Genomic DNA, 21,672 nt, shown 5'->3' with positions numbered 1-21,672 from the left:
AAGAGAGAAGAATAGACAGTGGAGAAAAAAGTCTCTTCAATAAGCAGTACTGGGAAAACTGGACAGCCATATGTAACAGAGTGAAACTAGAATATTTCCCCATACCATTTACAAAAATAAACTCAAATGGATTACAGATCTAAATGTAAGACCTGAATCCTGAAAATCCCAGAAAACAAATAGAACAGTCTGACATAAATTGTAGCAATATTTTTTGGATCTTCCTCCTAAGGCAAAAGAAATCAAAGCAAAAATAAGCAAGTGGGACCTAATTAAACTCAAAAGCTTTTTCACAGCAAAGGAAACAATAAACAAATGAAAAAGACAAACCTACTAAATGGGAGAAAGTATTTGCAAATGATATAACTGATCAGGGGTTAATATTCCAAAATATATAAATAGCTCTTTCAACTCAATATCAAAGAAACAAACAATCCAACTTAAAAGAATGAACAGAAGATATTTTTCCAAAGAAGTGATACAGACGACAAACAGGCACATGAAAAGATGCTCAACATTGCTAACAATTAGAGAAATGCAAATAAAAACCACAGTGAAATGTCACCTTACATCTATCAGAGAAGGTATCATCAAGAAATCTGCAAACAATAAATGCTGGAGAGGGTGTGGAAAAAAGGGAACCCTCATATACTGTTGGTAGGAATGTAAATTGGTATAACCTCTAATGGAGAACAGTATGGAAGATCCTCAATAAACCAAGAATGCAACTACCATCAGATCCAACAATTCTACCTCAGAGTATATATCTGAAGAAAATAAAAACATTAGTTTCAAAAGATACATGCACCCCAATGTTCATAGCAGCACTATTTATAGTAGCCAAGATATGGAAGCAGCCCACGTGCCCATCAAGAGATGAATAGTTAAAAAATGTGAGACATATATGTGTACACTATATACATATCTATACATGGAGGAGCCTGGTAGGCTGCAGTCCATGGGGTCTCTAAGAGTCAGACATGACTGAGCGACTTCACTTTCACTTTTCACTTTCATGCATTGGAAGAGGAAATGGCAACCCGCTCCAGTGTTCTTGCCTGGAAAATCCCAGGGAGGGTGGAGTCTGGTGGGCTGCCGTCTATGGGATCGCACAGAGTTGGACATGACTGAAGCGACTTAGCAGCAGCAGCAGCAGCTGCATACATTACTATGCCATACAAAGAATGAAATTTTGCCATTTTCAACAATATGTTTGGACCTGTACAGCATTATGCTTAGTGAAATAAATCAGATAAAGACAAATATTGTAAGTTATCACTTATATGTGGAGTCTAAAAAATAAAATGTATTTATATAACAAAACAGAAATAGGCTCACAAATATGGAGAACAAACGAGTAATTATCAGTGGCCATGACTAGGAGAGGCATATAACAAACACACAACTGATGCTGTTTATTATTGTCTCTATCTTGCAGACATGAAAACTGAGGACAAGAGGTTACCAGCCAATGTTCACCACTCATAACAAACAGTCAGTAAATGAATAAATAAACAAATTAACTAGAAATGATAACTATGTAAAGTGTGACATTATAAAGGATTATGAAGAATGAAAGGTGATGGGGATGTAATTTCCTAGAGCTTAGTGACTAAAAAGTGAATAATAGGTGAAATCTGAGTATTCTCTCGAACTACATCACATACAATCTTGTAGGTCATAGTCAAGAGTTTTAATTTTTTGTGGATGTTATTGAGAAGTTTTAAGGAAATGGTTTCATCTGATTAAGCTTTTAATAGGTTACTTTCACTAGTGTAGAAAAATTGGAGGGGCCAGAAGTAAATAGGTATATCACCTATTATGTCATTCAGACAACAGAAGATAGTGGTTTCAACTAAAGTAATCAGATCAGATCAGATCAGTCACTCAGTCGTGTCCGACTCTTTGCGACCCCATGAATTGCAGCACGCCAGGCCTCCCTGTCCATCACCAACTCCCGGAGTTCACTCAGACTCACGTTCATCGACTCAGTGATGCCATCCAGCCATCTCATCCTCTGTCGACCCCTTCTCCTCCTGCCCCCAATCCCTCCCAGCATCAGAGTCTTTTCCAATGAGTCAACTCTTCAAATGAGGTGTCCAAAGTACTGGAGTTTCAGCTTTACCATCATTCCTTCCAAAGAAATATCAGGGCTGATCTCCTTCAGAATGGACTGGTTGGATCTCCTTGCAGTCCAAGGGACTCTCAAGAGTCTTCTCCAACACCATAGTTCAAAAGCATCAATTCTTCGGCGCTCAGCCTTCTTCACAGTCCAACTCTCACATCCATACATGACCACAGGAAAAACCATAGCCTTGACTAGACAAACCTTTGTTGGCAAAGTAATGTCTCTGCTCTTGAATATGCTATCTAGGTTGGTCATAACTTTCCTTCCAAGGAGTAAGCGTCTTTTAATTTCATGGTTGCAGTCACCATCTGTAGTGATTTTGGAGCCCAGAAAAATAAAGTCTGACACTGTTTCCACTGTTTCCCCATCTATTTCCCATGAAGTGATGGGACCGGATCTTCGTTTTCTGAATGTTGAGCTTTAAGCCAACTTTTTCACTCTCCACTTTCACTTTCATCAAGAGGCTTTTGAGTTCCTCTTCACTTTCTGCCATAAGGGTGGTGTCATCTGCATATCTGAGGTTATTGATATTTCTCCCAGCAATCTTGATTCCAGCTTGTGTTTCTTCCAGTCCAGCATTTCTCATGATGTACTCTGCATATAAGTTAAATAAACAGGGTGACAATATACAGCCTTGACGAACTCCTTTTCCTATTCGGGACCAGTCTGTTGTTCCATGTCCAGTTCTAACTGTTGCTTCCTGATCTGCATACAAATTTCTCAAGAGGCAGGTCAGGTGTTCTGGTATTCTCATCTCTTTCAGAATTTTCCACAGTTTATTGACTAAAGTAATAGTAGTGGCTATAAATTCCTTATAATCCTAGAAGCTTGTGTATGATTCTTTTTCCCTAGAATGTTCAAGGACAAAGAAGTTGGTCACTTTAAGTCTCTGTATGATTCTTTTTCCCTAGATCATTCAAAGACAGAGAAGTAATCAGATCAGATCAGATCAGTCACTCAGTCATGTCTGACTCTTTGCGACCCCATGAATTGCAGCACGCCAGGCCTCCCTGTCCATCACCAACTCCCGGAGTTCACTCAGACTCACGTCCATCGAGTCAGTGATGCCATCAAACTCATTCCATCAAAATCTGTTGTCAACATTAGCTGAGCATAAAGGGACATGCGCGTCCCTGGGAAGCCTTTGGTCTGTTCCCACCTGGCAGCCTTCCTCAACCCCACTCACATATAGGGAAGATGGGTTTCTCTCTGTGTCCCCCAAGGAAGTTCTTTTGCTTTTTTATATCTTTATCTGCCCTCATTTCTGAGGTATTTACTTTTAAACTCTGACATCCAGAAAGGGAAAAAAAGATAAGAGCCACATGTTGTAATGGTAAAAATGAAAGAGAGTTGAAAAATATATCACACAGTTATAGATCAGAAGAGAGTCCAGCAGAGTGGTAAAGCCTATGCAAGCATTCCTACTGCCTTTTGCTTTCTTTGATTCAGATACAATTTGCTGACCTTCATTTGCAGGTTGACCAGGACACAGAGGGACATGCTGTACACAGGAGATCTCAACAGGCATCAATGTTTGACCAGGGGACCAACAACTGAGAACAGAATTTCATAACTTCAAATGACAGATGAAAACAAAGCACAGCCACAGGACTGGAGGAGCTGGAGTGTGGCCGACTTACTGGAACACATGCTTAACTTGCCATGTAGCTTGACCCCATCTAGTGTGGTGCACGCCCTGCTGCTGCTGCTAAGTCACTTCAGTCATGTCTGACTCTGTGTGACCCCATAGACGGCAGCCCACCAGGCTCCCCCGTCCCTGGGATTCTCCAGGCAAAAACACTGGAGTGGGTTGCCATTTCCTTCTCCAATGCAGCACACAATTCCAAAATGCAGTGTTTGTGGATATTTTCCTGGACCTCCCCAATTTATTTCAGATCTGCTTCAGTATTTAATTTCTCTGTTCTCTTTATATTCCTTTGATTTCTCAACTCAAGTCCTCTTCAAGGACTCTGGATCTAATTTATCATTGGCTATTTCTACTTAAGGAATCTCAGTTCATGTACTTCCCATAGCAGAGTCTCTCTGAATCAAACTTCTCATATCTCCAGCTGGTCGGTGCCCTTGCTTGCCCTCCTAGTCTTCTATTCAAGGAGAAATAGGAGGATTCACATATTGGGATGTAGGCACACACACAAAAAGAAATACACCTTGTTTGTTTGAATTGGCTCCAGGAAGGGTACTTCTCAAAGAGCTCGTCATGCGTCTAATCGAATGAAAGGACAGTAGTGCAATAATAAATTAATAACTTCAAATAATCATTTTAAAACCTCAAATTCTAGAACATAAGCATTTTTTTTTCTTTTCATATATTTTTTTAATTTCATCTAGTTAGAAAATCGGAGAAGGCAATGGCAGCCCACTCCAGTACTCTTGCCTGGAAAATCCCATGGATGGAGGAGCCTGGTAGGCTCCAGTCCATGGGGTCGCTAAGAGTCGGACACGACTGAGCAACTTCACTTTCACTTTTCACTTTCATGCATTGGAGAAGGAAATGGCAATCCACTCCAGTATTCTTGCCTGGAGAATCCCAGGGACAGAGGAGCCTAGTGGGCTGCTGTCTCTGGGGTCACACAGAGTCAGACACAACTGAAGTGACTTAGTAGTAGTAGTAGTTAGAAAATGGTCTGTGTATAGATTTGTGTATTTTTTGCATTTGTGTGTGTACATGTGCACATATGTGAGAAAGAGAGGAAGAGAGAGTATGTGTGTTTGTGTGTGCTAGTATTCTGCCATTTCATAAAGAATATCAGCAAGGATACTTTATATTTTTCCACAAAATCTTCAGATGTTTGTTAGTTTCCTTTTACTTCCACGTCAAATTACTGTAAATTTAGGGCTTCACACCATGCAAATTTATCATCTCACAGTTCTGAAGGTCAGAAGTCCCAGGCTGGGTTAATTCCTCAGCTCTAGTTCTTAAGAGCATCAAAACCAAGGTGATGGCAGGGCTTACTTATTACTGGAAACTGGAAGAAAATGCTTCCAACTTCACTCAGCTTATTAGCTGAATTCAGCACCTTGTGGCTGTAAGACTATCACATGTGTGTCCTTACTGACTGCTAGTGGGAGGGCATCCTTAGTTCCTAGAGACTTCTCTCTGATCCTGCCTGGAACTTATGTATCTTAGAATAAGTGCTGTACTGTGTTTAGTAGCTCAGTTGTGTCCATCTCTTTGCAACCCCATGGACTATAGCCTCCCAGGCTCCTCTGTCCACGGGGATTCTCTGGGTGAGAATCTCACCTAGGATTCTAGATGAGAATACTGAAGTAGGATGCCATGTCCTCCTCCACGGGATCTTCCCAACCCAGGGATCGAAGTCAGATCTCCCCATGCAAGCGAATTTTTTACCATTTGAGCCACCTAGGAAGCCCAAGAATACTGGAGTGGGTAGCCTATTCCTTCTCCAGGAGATCTTCCCAACACAGAAATCAAACCAGGGTCTCCTGCTTTGCAGGCAGGTTCTTTACCAGCTGAGCTACCGGGGAAGCCCTAGAATAAGTGATGCCGTGTCAAATTCTTCTTACACTCAGAATCTCTCTGCTTTCCTCTTCTGTCACCTACCTATCTTCTACTTCTGCTGATGTCTCTCTCACTTCAGCTACAGAGTTTTCTCTGATTTCAAAGGCTTTTGTGATTAGATTGGACCTGTTTAAATAATGCCAAATGATCTTCCTTTTTAAGGCTGTGACCGTACTTAAACATGCAAAACCTATTTTGTTGTGTAGGGTAATATATTCACAGGTGGACACTCTTATTTTGATTGGGAGAATTATACATCCTATCAGTATATACATCATCTGTAGCAATTTCATAATCTTTTAAAAATAGTTGTGTTTTGGGTTTGTTTTTTTTGTTTTTGTTTTTGTTTTGGCTACACTGTCTGTCCTGTGGGATCTTAGTTCCTCAACCATGGATTAAACCCATGCCCCCTGCAGAGGAAGCACACAGTCCTCACCAATGGATTGCCAAGGAATTCCCAGTAACTTCATAACTTTAATGTAACAGGGTATTAAAGAATATTTTCTTAGGACATATATTTGTTCTGATTTTTGTGTTTTGCAATTATAAATGATACCTTCTTACCTAGAACTTTTGCATTATTTCCTTAATCAAATATCAAGGAATGATATCACTGTGTTGTACACAGAAGCATTTTTTTTTTTCAGATTATTGCTGTATTGACTTACAATAAGTTTATAACAATTAATAAAGTTCAGCCCTAAAAATTTACCATTTTATAACTACCTTCCCAGTATTGAAGGATAAATAAATTTAGAGGTATATTTCAAGTCAAAAACTGCTGGTAGTATTAAAACTTTGTCAGATGTATATTATGATTTCTGTGACCTCCTTTATGAAGTACCTTCAGTACTATCTTCTTAATTATCTTTTGGCATCTTGATGCTTTATATAACCTACTTAAAATTATAGCAATCATCCACTCATCTGTCATCCATATAAAAATATTTTCCTATGTAAGTTATTATTCTATTTTAGCTTAACATTTTTCAATGTAGGTAGTATAATCCTTTAAAATATTCAAATTTATCATCTTTTCCTTTGGCCTTATAATTTTTTATTCAAATCTGGATAAGTTATTGATTCTTCACCGATCCTATTTTTTTTTTTTTTTTTTTTTAGTTCTTTAAATCATCTCTTACTAGTGTAGGTATACTATTTTGATCTACCTTTCAAGGATTGATTTGCATACTTGGCATTTTTCAACAGAGGGCAGCACTTTGCATTTGTTCTGCCTTGTGGGTGCATATTTCAACCACAGAACACCAAATGTTCTGAAATCTTGCTCCTGCACATACAGTGAACAGCATGTACAAGAGCATTTCTATGGATAGAAAGGATGTATTTTCTTATCACAGAACTTCTGGGAGATTCTTAAATCTACTTTGAAATGCAATAACTGCTCTTTAAATCAGTAATTTTGCTGAAAATAATAAAGCAAGAGTGCATGTTACAAAAAAAAAAACAAAACTGAATCAGCTTTAGAAGAAGACAGCGATGACTGATTTTATCCAAACCTTCTGTATAATCGATTCTGACTGAATGACTAAACCAATAAGGCTTGAATCTCCTGCAGATAATGTAACCAATTTTCACAAGAATTCCAACTAAAGCTTTATTCTATATATGACTTAATTGTAAAAATCTACATTATGTTTTTAATCTTCATAATAAATTCAGATCAGTTTCATAGCTCACAAGGTCTTTTATATTCTAGTCCAGGCCTCAAGATTCAAACAAGTGTTGTCTATTTTAGTTTTCAGGCAAAGGAAGTGTTTCCCACCCTTGTATCCTCATTCTGTTTTCTGTCTGTGTGTGACTTTCTTGTTATACCTCAAGCTCTACCAGGACCCATCTTTGCCTTATTACCTCTATATGCAGAACTTGAGCACATCAGAAAGCACATAAAAGGCGTTCATTAAGTAACGAATGAAGAGACAGTGAGATTTAAAATCTTATTCTTATTAGCTTGGTAATCCCTTTGCCCTCCTAATATTTTTAATATTGTCTAATATAATATATATGTACATAATCCTGACTTTGTCTCATTTCAATAAATATTATATTAGTGAATAATGGGCCTTTCCCTTTGGGGGATTTTATGGAATTTAGATGATTTTTTAAGATATTTTGCTATTGTTGATTCAGTTCAGTTCAGTCGCTCAGTCGTGTCTGACTCTTTGCGACCCCATGAATAGCAGCACGCCAGGCCTACCTGTCCGTCACCAACTCCCGGAGTTCACCCAGACTCACATCCATCGAGTCAGTGATGCCATCCAGCCATCTCATCCTCTGTCGTCCCCTTCTCCTCCTGCCCCCAATCCCTCCCAGCATCAGAGTCTTTTCCAATGAGTCAACTCTTCGCATGAGGTGGCCAAAGTACTGGAGTTTCAGCTTTAGCATCATTCCTTCCAAAGAAATCCCAGGGCTGATCTCCTTCAGAATGGACTGGTTGGATCTCCTTGCAGTCCAAGGGATTCTCAAGAGTCTTCTCCAACACCACAGTTCAAAAGCATCAATTCTTCGGTGCTCAGCCTTCTTCACAGTCCAACTCTCACATCCATACATGACCACAGGAAAAACCATAGCCTTGACTAGACGAACCTTTGTTGGCAAAGTAATGTGTCTGCTCTTGAATATGCTATCTAGGTTGGTCATAACTTTCTTTCCAATGAGTAAGCATCTTTTAATTCCATGGTTGCAGTCACCATCTGCAGTGATTTTGGAGCCCAGAAAAATAAAGTCTGACACTGTTTCCACTGTTTCCCCATCTATTTCCCATGAAGTGATGGGACCGGATACCATGATCTTCGTTTTCTGAACGTTGAGCTTTAAGCCAACTTTTTCACTCTCCACTTTCACTTTCATCAAGAGGCTTTTGAGTTCCTCTTCACTTTCTGCCATAAGGGTGGTGTCATCTGCATATCTGAGGTTATTGATATTTCTCCCAGCAATCTTGATTCCAGTTTGTGTTTCCTCCAGTCCAGCATTTCTCATGATGTACTCTGCATAGAAGTTAAATAAGCAGGGTGACAATATACAGCCTTGACATACTCCTTTTCCTATTTGGAACCAGTCTGTTGTTCCATGTCCAGTTCTAACTGTTGCTTCCTGACCTGCATACAGATTTCTCAAGAGGCAGGTCAGGTGGTCTGGTATTCCCATCTCTTTCAGAATTTTCCAGTTTCTTGTGACCCACACAGTCAAAGGCTTTGGCATAGTCAATAAAGCAGAAATAGATGTTTTTCTGGAACTCTCTTGCTTTTTCCATGATCCAGCAGATGTTGGCAATTTGATCTCTGGTTCCTCTGCCTTTTCTAAAACCAGCTTACAATAGATTAATGGAACTTGGAACTATAATTCCACTAGAGGCCCAGGGCTTAAGGTACATTCACTCCTGATTTTTAAATGCATCACAATTTTAGGTCCACTAAGCCTGGAGGTTGTGAAAGAGGTTAGGAACTTTGCATTTTAATACGTCTGATTATCTGGGTTGATTGATAAGAAAGATAATGTACCACACCCTTCTGCAAGGGGGCACAAGCAGAATTCATAATCTTGTCAAAATGGCTATGGAGTGATAAGAGATCTGACATTTATCCAGTGTACATAAAAAAGAATAAGAATATTATAGAATCACTCTTGAAAATCCTATCTAGGATAAACATTTCAACTGTGGCTTCTCAGGGCTGAAACACTTGGAGTGGCACAAAGTACTTGAACTCATCTAACTGAACATTTCTTAATGCCTCCCATGAGCCAAGGACTCCACCAGGTACATGCGATACAATAAAAGATGAGATAGTGTATCTGTATAGTGGGCCCAGAGTCTTAGGATACAATTGTACATCAGAAAGTTTAGACAATTAGAGATCTGAACAACTTGTGTCTATAAATGCTCTTTCCTCACTTCCATTGTCAAATCTCTTTAAACCTCATTTCTAGGATCATCTTTACCTAAGCTACCTCTAGTAAACAGCATACTTCAAATATTTCCTCTGGACTCCAGGGTGCACTTGCAGAATTATGGAGCTGTGAACTACCTAGAGGAGTCTGCCTAGAGGACAGCCTCTGTTTCTTATTCATCATTTGTTCCTGGCATCAGGCCTAGCACAAAGTGTAGAATCGTAAAATGAATACATGAGTAGATACATGGATGAATAAATGAGTGAATAAATGAATGAATGAATGGTACTTTGTTAACATATATTTGCTTTGTAGTATAAAATATTTTAAACAGTTGGAGGATAAAAATGTGCTCCCACTCCTCAGACTAAAAAATGTAAGTATTTTCCACATCGCCTTTAGACGTTATTTAAAAGAGAAATAAATTATTACAGATGGAATGTCTGTACTAACTTTTCACCTCATTTCTCCTTCTCCATCCTCAAAGGCAAAAATCTTCTTGAAGTTGATGTTTAATCTTCTCTTCCATGTTTTTGATTTCAAGTTTGAATGTATTGTTTCATAAACAGCCTATAATGTTACTTTTATTTTATTAAACATAAATGTTAATATAGCTTATGAATTTTATTGCAACTTATTTTATTCTACAGTATGTTTTCAAAATGTATGCTAATGAATAAACACTATTCTAAGTGCTATGTAATTTATGAATAAAATACAAGGTATTCATTCTATTACTAATGGACATTTTAGAAGAATTCAATCTGTTGCTATGAGTAAAGATGCTGATTAGTCTTTTTGTGTTTCCTTGTGCAGAGTTCCAGAATGTCTCTAGAAAACTATCGTTTCAGATTCATTCAATATATACTTCCTCAACTTTCCTATATTTCTATATTGTTCAACATATTGTAAAAATTTGCATTCTCATAAGCAGGGTAAGAGTTTTCCTTTTGATTTAAATTATCATCACACCTCAATTCTACTCCATTCATCCATTTTAATCCTTGGGGAAATTTTACACTTTTTAAAAATCACTTTAGACTTTACCTCCTTAATATCATGTTGGTACATCTCTCATTTCTCAAAAGTCTCTCAAAATTGTCTTTGCTATTCCTGTCCCATACTCTTCAATACTAATTTCAGTTTCAACTTATCAAGGTATGAGAAATTCTATAGTGAATTGTATCAGAATTAAGTTGAATTTGTTGATTAATTTGGGGACAATTGGTATCTTTATGATATTGACTCAAAATTCACTGACATGATTTATAATATTTTGTAATTGTCTACAAAGACCTTGCAAATATTTGATACATTTGTAGATATCTTATATTTTATTAAATTGCAAACAGTATTTTTGATATTTTTTGTCTGCCTTAGCTACAGTTTTACTAGCTTCATAAAATTAACAGGGTAGCAGTTTCTGTTTTATATTAACTAAAATAAAAGTTTAAATATCACAGAGATTTTCTTTTGGGAGCAACAGACTCATAAGTTCATCTTACTGAACTTATTCAGTTCATTAAGAGATCACTGGGTCAGCTTTTGTATTCTTAAGCAGTAATTATGATGTTCTTTTCCAAATTTGGTGGCACTTTGAGTGAAGCACTTTCACTGCAACATCTTTTAGGATTTGATATAGTTTATCTGGAATTCCATCACCTTCACTAACTTTGTTCATAGTGATGCTTTCTAAGGCCCATTTGACTTTGCATTCCAGGATGTCTGGCTGTACATGACTGATCACACCATCGTGGTTATCTGGGTCATGAGGATCTTTTTTGTACAGTTCTTCTGTGTATTCTTGCCACCTCTTCTTAATATCTTCTACTTCTGTTAGGTCCATATCATTTCTGTCCTTTGTTGTGCCCATCTTTGCATGAAATGTTCCCTTAGTATCTCTAATTTTCTTGAAGAGATCTCTAGTCTTTCCCATTCTATTATTTTCCATCATGCGAAATGCCAGGCTGGATGAAGCACAAACTGGAATCAAGATTTCTGGGAGAAATATCAATAACCTCAGATATGTAGATGACACCACCCTTATGGCAGAAAGTGAAGAAGAACTAAAGAGCTTCTTGATGAAAGTGAAAGAGGAGAGTGAAAAAGTTGGCTTAAACCTCAACAACTAAGATCATGGTATCTGGTCCCATCATTTCATGGCAAATAGATGGGGAAACAATGGAAACTGTGACAGACTTTATTTTCTGGGGCTTGAAAATCACTGCAGATGGTGACTGCAGCCATGAAATTAAAACATGCTTGCTCCTTGGAAGAAAACCTGTGACCAACCTTGACAGCATATTAAAAAGTAGAGACATTACTTTGCCAACAAAGGTCCATCTAGTCAAAGCCATGAATTTTCCAGTAGTCATGTATGGATGTGACTATAATGAAAGCTGAGTGCCAAAGAATTGATGCTTTTGAGCTGTGGTGTTGGAGAAGACTCTTGAGAGTCCCTTGGACTGCAAGGAGATCCAACCAGTCTATCCTAAAGGAGATCAGTCCTGAATATTCATTGGAAGGACTGATGCTGAAGCTGAAACTCCAATACTTTGGCCACCTTATGCGAAGAACTAACTCACTGGAGAAGACCCTGATGCTGGGAAAGATCGAAGGAAGGAGAAGAAGGGGATGGCAGAGGATGAGATGGTTAGATGGCATCACCAACTCAATGGACATGAGTTTGCGCAGGCTCTGGGAGTTGGTGATGGACAGGGAAGCCTGGCATGCTGCAGTCCATGGGGTCACAAAGAGTCAGACAGGACTGAGCAACTGAACTGAACGGATGATGTTCTTTATATTTTTATGAAAGCTAAGAAATTCAACTGAGTTTAAAATGTATTGCTTATGATTTTAAAATTCTCTTTTAAATATACTTATTTTTTATTTTTTTGATATTATTGACTTTTCTTATCTTTTTCTTAGACCTGTCCAATTTTTCTAGAAATAAGAAATATTAGATTTTCTTGACTTTATATTTTCATTTTAAATTACTTTATTTAATATTTCTGTAACTAATTTGTTTCATTTATCAGGATTTTTCATTTTACTAACTTCTTTATTTTCTTTTTCTCTTTATTTGTCAGGGAAATTTACTACCCAACATTTTGCTTTTGAAAAAACCTTATAGCAGGGGGTGGATATTCAATAGAGAATGAGAGAAGGAAGGGATGGAAGAAGCAGCTCTTGTACCATAATTTAGTATGACTTCTTTGAAAAAGAACAGATCCTGTCTTTAAGATTTCTGACCAAGGAAAATTGAGCCATTCCCATGCATGGAAATCCACAGGATACATGCTGTAGCAAATGTACCTCTCCTCCACCTTGAGAACCCCATGAACAGTATGAAAAGGCAAAATGATAGGATACCGAAAGAGGAACTCCCCAGGTCAGTAGGTGCCCAATATGCTACTGGAGATCAGTGGAGAAATAACTCCAGAAAGAATGAAGGGATGGAGCCAAAGCAAAAACAATACCCAGCTGTGGATGTGACTGGTAATAGAAGCAAGGTCTGATGCTTTAAAGAGCAAAACTGCATAGGAACCTGGAATGTCAGGTCCATGAATCAAAGCAAATTGGAAGTGGTCAAACAAGAGATGGCAAGAGTGAATGTTGACATTCTAGGAATCAGTGGACTGAAATGGACTGGAATGGGTGAATTTAACTCAGATGACCATTATATCTACTACTGCAGGCAGGAATCCCTCAGAAGAAATGGGAGTGGCCATCATGGTCAACAAAAGAGTCCAAAATGCAGTACTTGGATGCAATCTCAAAAACGACAGAATGATCTCTGTTCATTTCCAAGGCAAACCATTCAATATCACAGTAATCCAAGTCTATGCCCTAACCAGTAACGCTGAAGAAGCTGAAGTTGAATGGTTCTATGAAGACCTACAAGACCTTTTAGAACTAACACCCAAAAAAGATGTCCTTTTCATTATAGGGACTAGAATGTAAAAGTAGGAAGTCAAGAAACACCTGGAGTAACAGGCAAATTTGGCCTTGGAATACGGAATGAAGCAGGGCAAAGACTAAGAGAGTTTTGCCAAGAAAATGCACTGGTCATAACAAACACCCTCTTCCAACAACACAAGAGAAGACTCTATACATGGACATCACCAGATGGTCAACACCGAAATCAGATTGATTATATTCTTTGCAGCCAAAGATGGAGAAGCTCTATACAGTCAGCAAAAACAAGACCAGGAGCTGACTGTGGCTCAGACCATGAACTCCTTATTGCCAAATTCAGACTGAAATGGAAGAAAGTAGGGAAAACCACTAGACCATTCAGGTATGACCTAAATCAAATCCCTTATGATTATACAGTGGAAGTGAGAAATAGATTTAAGGGCCTAGATCTGATAGATAGAGTGCCTGATGAACTATGGAATGAGGTTCATGACTTTGTACAGGAGACAGGGATCAAGACCATTCCCATAGAAAAGAAATGCAAAAAAGCAAAATGGCTGTCTGGGGAGGCCTTACAAATAGCTGTGAAAAGAAGAGAAGCGAAAAGCAAAGGAGAAAAGGAAAGATATAAACATCTGAATGCAGAGTTCCAAAGAATAGCAAGAAGAGATAAGAAAGCCTTCTTCAGTGATCAATGCAAAGAAATAGAGGAAAACCAGAATGGGAAAGACTAGGGATCTCTTCAAGAAAATCAGAGATACCAAAGGAACATTTCATGCAAAGATGGGCTCGATAAAGGACAGAAATGGTATGGACCTAACAGAAGCAGAAGATATTCAGAAGGGATGGCAAGAATACACAGAAGAACTGTACAAAAAAGATCTTCACGACCCAGATAATCACGATGGTGTGATCATTGACCTAGAGCCAGACACCCTGGAATGTGAAGTCAAGTGGGCCTTAGAAAGCATCACTACGAACAAAGCTAGTGGAGGTGATGGAATTCCAGTTGAGCCATTCCAAATCCTGAAAGATGATGCTGTGAAAGTGCTGCACTCAATATGCCAGCAAATTTGGAAAACTCAGCAGTGGCCACAGGACTGGAAAAGGTCAGTTTTCATTCCAATCCCAAAGAAAGGCAATGCCAAAGAATGCTCAAACTACCGCACAATTGCGCTCAGCTCACACGCTAGTAAAGTAATGCTCAAAATTCTCCAAGCCAGGCTTCAGCAGTACATGAACCATGAACTTCCTGATGTTCAAGCTGGTTTTAGAAAAGGCAGAGGAACCAGAGATCAAATTGCCAACATTCACTGGATCATGGAAAAAGCAAGAGAATTCCAGAAAAACATCTATTTCTGCTTTATTGACTATGCCAAAGCCTTTGACTGTGTGGATCACAATAAACGGTGGAAAATTCTGAAAGAGATGGGAATACCAGACCACCTGATCTGCCTCTTGAGAAATTTTTATGCAGGTCAGGAAGCAACAGTTAGAACTAGACATGGAACAAAAGACTGGTTCCAAATAGGAAAAGGAGTCCGTCAAGACTGTATATTGTCATCCTGTTTATTTAACTTATATGCAGAGTACATCATAAGAAACACTGGGCTGGAAGAAACACAAACTGGAATCAAGATTGCCAGGAGAAATATCAATAACATCAGATATGCAGATGATACCACCCTTATGGCAGAAAGTAAAGAGGAACTCAAAAGCCTCTTGAAAGTGAAAGTGGAGAGTGAAAAAGTTGGCTTAAAGCTCAACATTCAGAAAATGAAGATCATGGCATCCGGTCCCACCACTTCATGGGAGATAGATGGGGAAACAGTGGAAACAGTGTCAGACTTTATTTTTCTGGGCTCCAAAATCACTGCAGATGGTGACTGCAGCCATGAAATTAAAAGACGCTTACTCCTTGGAAGGAAAGTTATGACCAACCTAGATAGCATATTCAAAAGCAGAGACATTACTTTGCCAACAAAGGTTCGTCTACTCAAGGCTATGGTTTTTCCTATGGTCATGTATGGATGTGAGAGTTGGACTGTGAAGAAGGCTGAGCCACGAAGATGTTTTTGAACTGTGGTGTTGGAGAAGACTCTTGAGAGTCCCTTGGACTGCAAGGAGATCCAACCAGTCCATTCTGAAGGAGATCAGCCCTGGGATTTCTTTGGAAGTAATGATGCTAAAGCTGAAACTCCAGTACTTTGGCCACCTCATGCGAAGAGTTGACTCATTGGAAAAGACTGATGCTGGGAGGGATTGGGGGCAGGAGGAGAAAGGGACGACAGAGGATGAGATGGCTGGATGGCATCACTGACTTGATGGACGTGGGTCTGGGTGAACTCCGGGAGTTGGTGATGGACAGGGAGGCCTGGCGTGCTGTGAATCATGGGGTCGCAAAGAGTCGGACACGACTGAGCGACTGATCTGATCTGATCCACCATCTTAGAAAGCACAGCCTGGAGGCACACAATTTCCACACCTGGGGGCACTGTTCTGCAAACCACTGCCCTTCCCAGAGGGCATTTTCTTCTTTCTTTCAAAGCCAGACTGGATATCAGGAAATTGACTTTTCACCTCATCCTTCTATGCTACTGAACTGTCCATCTTTTCCAGGGCTGGACCTGAGAGCCTAGATGGCTGTCTCTGAAGTCATTTTCCATATGGTATCATCTGCTTTTTCAAGGATCCTAGGAATATCTGCACTTTTTACTATAATTTAAATTCAGCATGGAGATTTAGGGGCAAGTTCCTCCATAGCCTTCTTTTTTTTTCTTGGCCACACTGTGGCATGTGGGCTCTTAGTTCTTGACCAGGGACCCAACCCACGATTCCTGCATAGAAAGCACTGAGTCTTAACCTCTTCATAGTCAAGGAAGTTCCCACAGCCTTTTTTGAGCTCCAGGGCATCTCTGAAATGATGGCCAGCCTGCCTGTTAATCTAACCCAGGGCTTTCCAGGTAGCTCTGGTAAAGAATCTGCCTGCCAGTTCAGGTGACAGGTTTGATTCCTGGATCGGGAAGATCCCCTGGAGGAGGAAATGGCAACCTACTCCAGTATTCTTGCCTGGAGAATTCCACGGACAGAAGAGACTTGCGGGCTACAGTCCACGGGGTCTCAGAGTCTGACACAACTGAGAGTGATTAATACACACACACTAGTTGGAAGGCATAGGTTTTAGTTATTTTTCAGTGATTTCCCTTAAGTTTTGAAGATATAAATTGGCCTCAACTTTTGTAACAAATTTAAGGAAGTCTGTTTCTATCACACTATCAAATATGTGAGGCATTTGCATGTTTAATTACATATTTAACACACCCTCTTCTGCTATCATTATTGTGATAGAAAATTTGTTTTCATCATAACCATTAAAAATCCCTGCTACTTTGATGTATATCTAATAGTTGACTTTTCTAGCATATTATCAACGTCTGTGGTTGCTGGTTTCCCCCACAACTTACTTCTGCATTTATTTTTCTCATCAATGTATATTTACATTTTTTTAAAAGTTGCAAACAGTTCATAGGGTTGCAACGAGTCAGGACACGACCGACCAACTGAGCACAAAAGCAAGGGACGGTTGGGCCTGGGTAGGCAGGCTAGGGGCTCGCCGTGCCCAGAGCACAAAAGAACAAGATAAGCTCTGCTTGAAGGGCATCAGAACACAAGAACAGAAAACACCAGACCCTTCCGCCATGTTGCAGTTGCTGCAGAATTTCTGAACCCTCCCAGACAGCTTTATTTGTCCCTTTTTGTCTCATATGAAGAAAGGTATTTACACTGTTCTCCTCCCAGGTATAAAGAAAGTATACGTACCTCATCCAATCAGCAAATGACTTGCAAAATTTCTGTCCTGTTCCATTGTTTCCCGGCTATAAAAACAGGAAGATGTCCCATGTTCGTGGTTGGCTCTCGCTTAAGCCTTCCGCTGTTCTAACAGCATCTCCCGCTCTAATAAACTCTATTCTCTTTACTTCTGTCTCTTGTCTGGAATTTTTTTTTTCCCCAGCCCCTGCACAGACCACGACAGGGCTGACTGGGTGTTTGGGAGGGCAGCGAGGCACAGTGCCGCGCCCGTGGCAGGAAAGAGAATCCCAGGTCAGGGTCACCCTGAGACCACACGGCACCTGCACCATCACATGACCTTAGTGGATCTCGCGAGAATGTGTGAACTCAGGCGTCCTCCCTGCGACACTTCAGTGAGGAACTTGGAGTGGTGAAGTCCCTTAGTCTTGGTATATAGGAAAATGTATTTATTTTCTTTTCACTCCTATTTGGCAGGTTACAGAATTCTAAGTTGAATTCTATCTTCAGCATTTTGCATATTATTCTGTGCTTCGTCACCGTCTTAGAAATTCTCTCACCTGGTCTTTTTTTTTAATTCCCTCTCCTCGTCTATTACTCCTTGTGTTGGATAAGAAACTCCGTCACCTTGCAGGAAGCCACAGAGAATGAAAAAAACAGGAGGTATTGGAAAATGGATGAAGGTAGGCAAGGTGCTGATGGCCCTGCCATTCACCAATTTATAGTGTCGAGAGGGGAGCGGAGAGAGACAATCGCTTCACATTTGGGCACTTTCAGGCTGGTGTGGCAGAAGGATGAGTCAAGTTTGTGAGTGGAAAATTCTGCCTGTAAAGGGTTAAAAGACCTGATTCTGATTCAGGAGAGAGAAAAGTGAACTCAGAAAAGGAGTGATTTTACAGATTTATGTACTTTACTTCTGTTACCGAACCAAGCTTGGGTCCCTTGTCTGTGGGCAATAATGCCAATCTACCAATACTAGGTTCTGGTGAAGGAAAGTGCCGTGTTTATCTGCTGGGTGCCAGACAACCAAGGGGTCTTGGTAGCTAGTGCTTAAAGGCCTTTCCCCCAAGGCTTTCAAGGACAGATTTTTAAAGACAGGGTAAGAGACAGGTGTTGTGGGCTGTGTGATTGACTCATGGGCTTTCTTCTGGTGAGTGATGAGGTAATCTGGAGTCAACATCGTCCGTCTTCTGTTTCCAAGCCATCTGGAGTCCATGTGCTTGTGAGCAGCACAGAAATACCTGCAAAATAGCTCAGAGGATATGGCTCAGAATATTATCTATAACCCTTGAGGAGGGCCTAAATGTCCTTGACCTTTTTAATGGCTAAACTATTATTACTTTGTCTTGTTTGACTGTTTTCCTTTCTTTCTGCATTTTCTCAGTTCTCTGATTAAATTTAGTCTTTGGAACTCCTGGAACGTCTAAGGAGGCTAAAGTTTCTCTATAGACAAGGGTCAGGAGGAGGACGTAGTGGTGGGGAGTTGGGGCTCTCTTGCAGCAAAGTCCCATTGAGCCCTTCTTGGTTATACTTATAGCATCTTCTGGTTGACTCCACATTAAGAAAATCCAGTGTTGAGAAAATTTAAATTCCTTCAATTATCTGGAAACTTTAATTTTCATCTTTAGCCCTGGTTCAGCACTTTCCCCCCCATGGAGTCTACTCACTGCAGGGATGACCTGATCATTCTCTATGGGCTGCCTTTGATCCCCACCCATTGGATCCAGTTGGAAACAGACATTTTGATTTATTTCCTCAAAGAGTCTTGATACCACTTATCCCAGTGTGAAATAGGTGTGACTAGATTGGGGGAAGACAGATGGTCATGTTCACCATAGTAAAAACTAGGATTTTATTATTAGGTAAATATGTTCATATTTTTAAAAGCAAAAACATATAAAACTCAAAAAGAAAGTTTTTATTTCTTATTTCTTCAGCTCTGGCTCTGATATACCCAGTATCATAGTAATTCTTAAGTATCTTGTAATTCTTAAATAATTCTAAGTAATTCTTAGTATATCTTGGTAATTCACTCATTATCGGGTCCTATCAATCTCTCAGTTGATTCTCTCCTTTCTACACGTACCCTATTCTCTAATCTTTCCATCTCAGTAAGAAAGAGACAGGTTCACTCATATTCTTTTGCATTGGAAACTCCAGACCCTACCACCAAATAGTTAAAGCCCTCAGTTTACCAAGGATGTGGCCAAAACTTTGCTGTTACAGACTTACAGACTGTATTGTTATTCAGTCCCTAAATCTGTCTGACTCTTTACAACTCCATGGACTGCAGCATGCCAGGCTTCCCTGTCCTTCACCATCTCCCAGAGTTTGCTCAAACTCATGTCCACTGAGTCGATGATACCATCCAACCATCTCATCCTCTGTCATCCCCTTATCCTCCTACCTTCAATCTTTCCCAGCATCAGGGTCTTTTCCAGTGGGTTGGCTCTTCACATCAGGTGGCCAAAGTGTTAGATTTCAACTTCAGCATCAGTCCTTCCAATGAATATTCAGGACTGATTTCCTTTAGATTGACTGATTTGTTCAGGTAGCCTTAAATAGTGTCCAACTGAGGCTTCTTCCTCCAGATTCTCTACTTGCCAGAGCAGGGAGAAACATATAGAGTTACACTGAAGTAGTTATTAATTTTGGAGAAGGCAATGGCACCCCACTCCAGTACTCTTGCCTGGAGAATCCCATGGATGGAGGAGCCTGGTAGGCTGCAGTCCATGAGGTTGCTAAGAGTCGGACACGACTGAGCGATTTCACTTTCACTTTTCACTTTCATGCATTGGAGAAGGAAATGGCAACCCACTCCAGTGTTCTTGCCTGGAGAATCCCAGGGACGGGGGAACCTGGTGGGCTACCATCTATGGGGTCGCACAGAGTCGGACATGACTGAAGCGACTTAGCAGCAGCAGCAGCAGCAGTTATTAATTTGTCTACCAGAATTATACAAAATTTTATAATATGATTAATAAAAATGTAATTGAGTCCCTTTACATCTGTTTATAGATAAAACAAACAAACTTACACTAGCCTGAGAGACTTCAGTGACATGAAATCAATATATTTTACACCAAAGTTCTGATTAATGAATAACTATGAGAAAGAAAAATCATATCTGAAACACAACTCAAACCACGGGATCAATTTGCACAGAAACTGAATTACAATGAATTTATGGAGAGAAAACAGTGAGATATACTTTTATTACAGCCATTAATGTAAAATAATTACACAGAATAAAAATGTACTCTTTTATACCATTGGCCTTACAGAAATTTAACTTGTTGATGCATCTGTAATGAGAACACAGAAATAACCATTGACTTCCATGTTTGCTTTGGGCCAGATGAAGGAATTCAGATTCTATCCATTAATGACTGTGACTTTGTAAGTATCTAAACCTTTTCCAAATCTCATGTTTTTCTGTAAAATGTGAACTAATATATAATTTCTAAGGCTACTAGGGATATGCAGGAAAACAGTATTTGTGAGGATGTTTCTACAAATATAGAAAAAGTACTTAATTCTAGTTCTTAAATTCTATGTTGTCTTTAAAAGAGTAGCTCATAGATGTAATTTACAAATATGAAGACAAAAAAGTTAAAACTAGAAATTGCATATTTAAAGAAAATAGTTACAAAGATCAGGATTTATTTTCCCCAAGACTTTTTGCTTTTGTTTTCCCTGTCCCCAGATTTTTACTGTTCTCATACAACTGCTTTCAGCTCTAAACTAACACCTTTCAAATGATGTAAACCAATGTGATGTGGAAATTACTAGAAAGCAAAAGGAATCAAGCACAGAGGAACAATCTTTATTCCTTTGAAAGAAGCAATTGCATAACTACAGATGGAAATTACAGAAGTCTTATTTACCAAGGCGTTTCCCCTGTTGTTTCAATATTGGAAATGAAATCACTGTCAAGAGAGCTCTCAGATACTACATATTTCAAATGACACAGTCACTCTCATTCTTTATCTTCTTGCCCAGACATAATGCATTTTCCACTGTTTCTAATTCCATTAATGAGGAAAAAGACATGCAAATAAATTCCTGTTATAAAAATAATAATGCTATTCAGCAAACATATGGGTTGAAGACAAAATATGATTAAAAATAAACCATTTTCAGAAGATTCGAAGGATCTCATGTGTAAAGTGGGTCACCAATAACAATAACAGTTTCATTCTCTGATGAGAATTAACTAAAGTTAAATGCAGACATATATCATATGGAACTAATTCAAGTTATATTGTGTAAATTGCTTCTCATTTTAAGTTATATGATTTTATACAGTCCAGGGTTAGATGACTCCAAGCAATCATGAAGTTTAGTTCTTCCTGAGATAATAAGATACTGA

The 21,672-nt window shown here is 39.2% G+C and overlaps 1 long non-coding RNA gene across 1 annotated transcript; it reads left to right on the top strand.

Annotated features, from left to right (window-relative positions):
• Positions 1-17,849: 17,849 nt before the first annotated feature.
• LOC123333586 lies at positions 17,850-21,437 on the top strand. Its single transcript, XR_006550961.2, has 3 exons — positions 17,850-17,983; positions 20,585-20,699; positions 21,007-21,437. It is a non-coding gene; the product is annotated as an uncharacterized LOC123333586 (long non-coding RNA).
• Positions 21,438-21,672: the final 235 nt, after the last annotated feature.

This window comes from Bubalus bubalis, chromosome 5 (assembly GCF_019923935.1).
Source record: "Bubalus bubalis isolate 160015118507 breed Murrah chromosome 5, NDDB_SH_1, whole genome shotgun sequence".
Lineage (NCBI taxonomy): Eukaryota > Metazoa > Chordata > Mammalia > Artiodactyla > Bovidae > Bubalus > Bubalus bubalis.
The sequence above is the reverse complement of the archived record's forward strand: the minus strand, read 5'-3'. Positions and strand labels throughout refer to the sequence as shown.